The following is a 7,923-nucleotide window of genomic DNA, read 5'->3' as shown; positions in this document are numbered from 1 at the left end:
AGGGTAGAGAAAAGAAAGTCCAAAACTAGAAGGCATAGGTTTTAGATGAGATAGATTTAAGAAAAAAAAGGACCGGAGGAGTAATTTTTTCACACAAAGCATGGTGGTGGGTACTATTACAACATTTAAAGGTAGCTGGATAGATTTGTGAATAGGAAGGGTTGAGGGGGATATGGACCAAATGCAACTAAGTAAGATTGGGATATCTGGTTGGCTTTGATGAGTTAGACCGAAAGATGTGTTTCCATGCTGTATTAATATATGACTGCATGAGCAGTCTCATTTCTCAAACTCTTCAGATCATTATCAGTGTCAGAGTGTACTGAAGAGCCCCGCAATGCAGACACTAACACAACACTGCAGTGCAGTCCCAGCTGAATAGAAGGTACAGCAGAAATCAGGTAGAGGATCAACTTCAAAAGCTTGCACAGATATTTTCTGATCGAAAAATGTGATTCTTATAGTTTACATGAATTGCAGAGAAGCACTTCATCTTGCCCTTAAATGATCTTCAGAAGTTCAAGTTGCACAATAAAAGTTTTATGATCAAATGACTAACAATACAATCGATAACATTCAGAACTCAAAGGCTTACCCACCCCCTCCTTGGCTTTATTTGTACTCCGACCTTAAAGATTTATTTTTGTTGCCATCTTTTATGACTTTAGGATATCAGAAGTCACTTTTGTGAAATAAGGAAATATGACAGCCAATTTACATACAGCAAGCTCCCAAAAACTATGCAATAATGATCTTTCAGTTGAGATTTTGGTTGAGGGATGAGCTCTGGCCAGAATGCCAGGGAGAACTCCAGTTGCTCTTTTCAAAATAAAATCTTCAGCCCCAAGTGGGGAGATAGGACTCTATTTAGTGACTCATCTGGGACATCGCACTTCCAACAAAGCAGCAGTCTGCACTGGAGTACCGATCTAAAATTTTATAATAAACATGGAGTGGCATTTCAATCCACAATCATCTGATTCAGAGGCACAAATATGACTAATTAGCCAAGGGAGAGAGTATAGTTAATTCCCTACAAAAAGCATGTGCTCGTTTAATCAGACAGCATCATAGAAACTGGTTACTTTTGTATGGTAAAAATGTCTGTTTTTAAATAGTAACGGTAATTGTTATAGATTCCGATGCTAACATTCTGGGAGGAGGGAGGAGATTAGTACCTGAATCCTTGCTGCCTCACTAAGTATTTTCTCAACCTATTCAGTGGTATATTACATATCTCTGGAGCAAGTTAAGACTTGAACCCAGGCCTCCCACTCCAAAGATACCACTGCACAAGAGCCCTTCCCTTACATATATGCTTTCTCCCCTTAAAAATGAGAAGGCAGTGCTCAGTTTTTCAACCTTTAAAGCTTACCCAAGGACATCTCACTAATTATTAGCAGTGCACTCAGCTGATCAGAAATCCCCTCACTTTCACTGCACTCGGATGAAAACAAGTTACAGGGAGGCTTACTAAAAGCCAGTAGCAAGGATTTCAGAAACATTATTCTTCCAGATTTTGAAAACTTCCATATATGATTTATTAAAGCAACAAGGAGGGCCAAAACAGTTAACAATATGTTATGGCAATTAGTGAGCAAGCAAATCCATGGACAGGAGAGTCATAGATGTAAAACAATTGGCCGGGGGAGTTGGGATTTTAAAAAAAAAATTAGAATCCACTTCCAGGAAGGGCAAAAAGTGTCTTAAATCTGTACAGAACAAAAAAGATGACTGAATAGATATCTTGAGGAAAACTTCTGCTGGCAACGAAGAGTGAGGAGCATGGAGTGGATGCAATTGGATAGAACTTTTGAAGAATTGGAACAAGGATGATGGACTGAATGGCCTCCAATACAAAATTATATAATTCAGTTTGTTGAGACATACTGAACCACAGAACTATTGCAAACAAAAAACAATAAGGTACATTCACTATTGAGCTTCTCTGCCTTGACATCTATCGCTGGGAGGCCTGCATGTCTGGTATCACTTCAGTGAGTACGGTTCGTCACCACAGTTATTAAACTGGCATACTCACTCAGACTCCAGGCTCTGCAGAAATCTGGCTCAGTGCTCCTCAAAAACGCACTGCAACTTTTAAAAGCAAATAAAATCTTAGTCAACAATGATCATCAGTTCACTGGAGAGTTCCCTCTCTCTCGCTTAATCCACATGATGCTTTCAATCAAGCGTGAGCGCCAATCAGCAGCCTGCTCTGATCCGCTTCCGAACAAAAAACCCACCATTGGATCTGGGGTCTTTGTTCAGCAGACTGCAGGACATCAGACTGGTTTAAGTTGTGATGCAGCCGTTGCTGTGGTGACAGGAATAGGTCGACATTGCTGCAGCAGTCAGATGCTGTTTGGGATGGAACAGAGGGTCACGTTCTGGAGTTTTTCAGATCCTCCGCAGCTTTGTGCGTGCAATAGGAGGAGAAAACGCTTTCAGCTCTGTACTTACCAAGGAAGCAGTGAATTTAATCAGGAGGCATCCCTCCCCTGTGGTTCAATCAGGAAGAATGGCGTTGTGTTCATTTTTTTTGGTTTCAAAAAAAACACTTAACTCTTACGTACCAGAATATTTTTGTTTCGTGAGTGGGAACACGGAGATTATTTCAAGTCCTGTATTTTTCTTGCAATGCTGGAGAACAAGGAGCGTGCAATTCGCATGGTTAAGGGTAGTGGGTTCTGAGAGAATATTTATATTTGCCCTCTCCCCTTCAACAGTTCCCTTTAGTTTTCGGGGAGGGTGAGGTAGAGTGGTATTTCGAACTGTGTTTCGATCCCTGCCTGAATTAATTTCACTCGAACAGGTTTCTGGGGATACTAATTCGTAACATTTGTAAGTCATCTGAAGGACAGCTCCAAATAGGTACTTTAAATCACTAACGAACAAATATGTTACAGTGTGACCAAGATACTAATGGCCTATATTTTCCACAGAACTAACAATGGTAATAGATAGTTCCTGGGCACTTGTCAATCTGCAATCAGGAGAGGAATACCTGACTGACTTCCTAAAGCAGAATGCAGACAAATGATGACCATGGAATTAACCATGTCTAATCACAATTGCCCATAATGAACAATTACATTTTTTTTTAAGTTGCATCTCCACAGCCAGGGAGCCAAAAAAGAGCAAATGGAGAAATTTAAGCATTACCTTACTGCTATGGAAATAGTTGTTCTAGTATTCACTGCAGATGTGAAAACCCTCCATCAACATAGTAGGTCCTGTAGTTCTAATTGGGATTTTGTTACCACTATGAATGCTGGGATCTCTTTCTCACAGATCAAAATAACTTCTAAGATAGGAATTTATAAAGCATGATCATATAGGAAGTGTTTAGATTCATCATTACAAAGACATAGCTTCAAAAAGTGACCAAGATTAGGCAATAAATTTAGAGGTACACTTTTCAGAAAAACACAGACAGATTGGCAAAGAGATGGGGTAGCCCCAATAATCAAGAATAAGGTCATTAGTGATTAAAATTTGAATCAGATAATCATGAAACATAAAGCCAGTAATAATAGATATTGGGAACAACAAGAGTCAGTTAACTGCTCCCACCAGCAATTTTTAGGCCCTGCTGACAGTTGAGTAAAGTGCTTATCACAATGTCAATTTATACTAATAGGGGCTTTTAATCTACACATGGACTAAGGCAATCCAATTGGCAAAAATGGTATAAAAGGGGTGTTTCAAAGAATGTTTGTGCTGGCAGTTTCCTGGAATATAGATTATGGAACCAAATAGGGAAAAAAAATTTGCTTTCCCAAATGCAGTTCCTCGCATTTATCTGAATTAAACTCCATATGCCCCTTCTCAGCCCATTGGCACATATCTGATCAAGATCCTGTTACAATTAGAGGTAACCTGCTTTGCTGTCCACTCCACTTCCAATTTTGGTGTCATCTGCAAACTTACTAACTGTACCTCTTATGCTCGCATCCAAATCATTTACATAAATGACGAAAAGCAGTGGGCTCTGCACCGATCCTTGGCACTCCACTGGTCACAGGCCTCCAGTCTGAAAAACAACCTTCCACCACCACCCTCTGTCTTCTACCTTTGAGCCAGCTCTGTATCCAAATGGCTACTTCTCCCTGTATTCCACGAGCTCTAACCTTGCTAAGCAGTCTCCCATGGGAAACTTTGTCGAATGCCTTACTGAAGTCCATATAGACCATGTCTACTACACTGCCCTAAAGTGGTAGAATCAGAATAGAAAATTAGCCAAAATAGTTTAAAGAGTATTCCGTAAACCCTGAAAAGGTTGTAAAGCTGACTTTTATCGAAGTAGTTATTAGAAATTGGGGATAGTAAACCCCAAAAGGTCAGGTTAAGGAAAGCACAAAGCATTGGTGGTTCACTGGTTTCAATATATATCCGGTGTGTTTGCTGGGAAATAGTAGTTGCTTCCAGTTGGAGCTGGGAGAATGCTGAAACAAAGCGCTGCTACTAACAGATTTTAGGCAGTTAAAGCTGAGGAGAGGTGCGGGAAGTGGCAACTCCATGCCTTGGAAAAAGCTGGGCTGAAAATAAATCCGTGGGAATCCTTGATAGCTCACAACAGTGAATTGTGGGATGAAGCAAGCCCACAAGTTGTATTTGCTTGAAATGTAACTGAGAAACATTGGAGAAATTCAGCAGCAGAAGGTGAAGCTAGCTGTTTGATAAAACCTACAATTGTGTTAGTAATTAGATGCTTGGGAGTAGTTTGAGAGCTCCCTGCAAGTCCTGTCTCAGGAAAGAAAAGGAATTGAACTACCGAGATGTTAGCAGTTATTCAGGCAATCCAAGTCAGAGATTTGTGACAGAGTTCTGAAACCAAACCATTGAAAAAAAGTGAAGAATTTTAATCCCTTGAAGGAGTCAGAGGTTTTAAATGAGATCTGGTGACCCTCTGTGTCACAAACAAATTTGGAGAGCCAGGCCATAAATTTAATAGTGATCAGGGATATTAACAAATCAGTTGGACGATCCCTCACATTATTGAAGCACAAACCGTCGAGTCACTTCTATAAAAATTCTATTAGAACATTTTAAGTCTCCAAAAGTGGGATTTGAATCCAAAACATTTTTGATACAGAGACAAGAGTGCTTCCCACTGAGCCAGATATGGCACCCCGTAAATACACCTTCCAAAAAGTGTATTTACAGGCTAACAAAGGGCTTGGTCAAACAGATGACGACCAATCCCATTAAATTAATCTTTGACAATGTATGATGCGAAATACCCTCACATAGCCTGCTTTCCCAACAGTCTTTAAAGGTTCAAGTTCATACCCCCTTAAAATGCAGTTCTCACACAGAGTGCATGCCTTTGCAAGAAACCTGTTCTGGAGCCGATTAGTCAAGGCACTTGAATACTACAATAGGACAGAGTGTTCACGAATTAAGGATGAAACCTTGTACTGTTTTCTTCAAGTAACTTGTCCTGAGTGTCAGATGATACCATATAAGCAGTAAGTGAACAGATGAACATAGATTGAAATCAGGTATTGTCAGTCAGACTTGAAATGCATTGACAGAGTGAGCAGCAAATTTCCAGACTTGGGATGCAAAGCTGAACATACTGCAGTCACACGGTGGTGTCTGATACAAAGGATTGAGATTGGGTGAAAGAGTAGACTAGAGGGAGAGCATGCTTAAATACTGGTAACTTTCTGCTTTGATCCATCCTTGTAACCATCCAGTTTGCAAGCTAGATAAACATGGGTGAGCGTCTTGCTCAGCACCCCCCCCCCCTTTCCTCAGTCAGGAAGTTGTGATTTTTACAATAAGCCAATGGTTTGTAACCTGGGCACTTCCTCAACAATGTGAATTAAAGTAAAGTAATTTATAAATCAAAAGAAAATTTCTCCAAAAAGAATGAAAATTAGAGAGCACGTGAAAATATTGAGCGCTTTCCCCATGGAAGCATAGCATTTGATTTGCCTGGAATGCGGAAAGAGGTTCTCCATTAGGGAAGAAAGTTAAATTTGGGTTAATGGAAATGTCGCATCACAACATGGCTTCAACAGTTAAGATGATTTCTATCTACAATTGGGGAAAATTGACAACTAGAAACAAAGTCCAGAATAGAGTCCAAGTCAAGAAGGCCATCTAGTTAGATGGTCACATTCATACTTACAAGGTAAACAGCTCTCAGATAAACCCTGATTATCTGGCTTTATGCCTAAATGACTGCTTGTACCGCTTTTTGTATTATGCTCCAGACAAAAATTGCTCCTTCAAATTACGGATGTGTCTCACAAAAAAAAACAAACCTCCTATAATCCAGCTCCTTTGCATTATACCTCTTAAACATTCAGCCATGCAGCAAGCCATTCATCAGCTGGATAATAACCCTAAAATAAGGGGCAATTATTCAGGGTGGGTGGAAGCTCAGGGCAGCTGCTGCCACTTGACAGCTCACTGCAAACCTTTAAAAGGAAATCAGATTAGAGATCATGTTCATCTGCTCAAAACAAATGATTAAAAAAAGCACAAAACAGACACACACACACACACGCACGACAACTTACCCAGTGGGCTGGCCTCCCTGCAATGATTTAAGTCTGCATTGCTTAGACTTCAAGATTTCTTTGCGATTACAGTTCATTAGCACATCTTCAATTTTCACTCCAAGAAAAACAGAAAAGCAAAAACCCTTCATGGAATCTCCTCACCCAGTGCAGTAACACTGATCAACCCAAGCCAATGAGGGTTTTCTTCATCTGAGTCTGTGCAGAAAAGGTGCACATCGCAATGTGCAGCAGTGCTGAATGCAGTCCTCACTCATAGTTGACCCGCAGCTAACTCTTGGCACCAGTCAGAAGATTAACGATCAGCCGAGATGAGCCATCAGCTACATTAAAATTTAGACAGGAGGCTCCACTTTTTGCTGATTTCACAAGGTGGCAGTTTGCCAGCACTGCAGGGCAGCATTTCTATTCAGGACACATTCACCACAAGAGCATTTAAAGAGCCCTGAACATCTAAAAATGTTTCTCATTGCCATTTCTTCTACTTTCTACAGACATTGAGTTAAAGAAAAATCTGTGTCCACATTTATTACTTCATTTGCAATTCTTGACTATTCAGTTATTAGCCATGTTTTGATTAGTAGCACTTTGTTCAAGTCAGAAATAATTGGTCCAGTCCAATTCAAAATGCTCCAGTGTGGAAGTGAAGGAGTGTTGGACTGGAAGTACCATTTTTAGGCAAGACAACAAAACAGTAGTTTCCAGCCCTTCTAAATGCCTATAAAAGATCCGATGGCAACATTTGCAAGAGCCACAAAGTCTTTAATTTCCCTGATGTTTTGATCAATATTTATTAAGAGAAAGTGAGGACTGCAGATGCTGGACATCAGAGTTGAGAGTGTGGTGCTGAAAAAGCACAGAAATAAGCCCTGATGAGCCATTCCTGATGAAGGGCTTATGCCTGAAACATCGATTCTCCTGCTCCTCGGATGCTGTTTGACCTACTGTGCTTTTCCAGCACCACACTCTAGACTCTGATTAATATTTATGCCTCGATCAACATCAGGAGTGTTTGACTGGATTATTTATCTTTGTATATGTGATGCCATGTGGAAATCGTGTACCATTTTCATCATTACAGTGACTACAAAATGTATTTCACTGGCTGTGGAACATTGTGATGTGTTGAGGTTTTGAAAGGTACTCCAGAAAAGTGGATCTTTTCTTGTTGGAGTTGATGGTATGAAATTACTGTTGCAGAGAAAGGGACAACTTCCCAGTTAGTTCATTCTGAGCCAACTCACCAACACTGTCCATAGCTCTCAAGCATTGGAAGATGGGACCTAGAGGTTACCTACAATCATACCACAAAACTTATCAAGCAGTTATATCTAGCACAGATCAGGTAAACCTGCCAGAGGGGACAGAGTGAGAGAATAAGAGAGCG

The 7,923-nt window shown here is 40.3% G+C and overlaps 1 protein-coding gene across 7 annotated transcripts in view; it reads right to left on the bottom strand.

Annotated features, from left to right (window-relative positions):
- LOC122553033 (pleckstrin homology domain-containing family G member 1-like) overlaps positions 1-7,923 on the bottom strand; it is a 219,984-nt gene that overhangs the window by 68,835 nt on the left and 143,226 nt on the right. The window contains exon 1 of one of the 7 annotated variants that reach the window (XM_043696475.1): positions 6,537-6,801. The exons of 5 other annotated variants lie outside the window; for them this stretch is intronic. The gene's annotated coding sequence lies outside the window, so the exon portion shown is untranslated. Of the gene's footprint in view, positions 1-2,041; positions 2,132-6,536; positions 6,802-7,923 lie in introns of those variants that run through there. One more of the 7 variants, XM_043696477.1, reaches the window with a different exon arrangement.

Source organism: Chiloscyllium plagiosum, chromosome 9, assembly GCF_004010195.1.
Source record: "Chiloscyllium plagiosum isolate BGI_BamShark_2017 chromosome 9, ASM401019v2, whole genome shotgun sequence".
Classification (NCBI taxonomy): Eukaryota; Metazoa; Chordata; class Chondrichthyes; order Orectolobiformes; family Hemiscylliidae; genus Chiloscyllium; species Chiloscyllium plagiosum.
The sequence above is the reverse complement of the archived record's forward strand: the minus strand, read 5'-3'. Positions and strand labels throughout refer to the sequence as shown.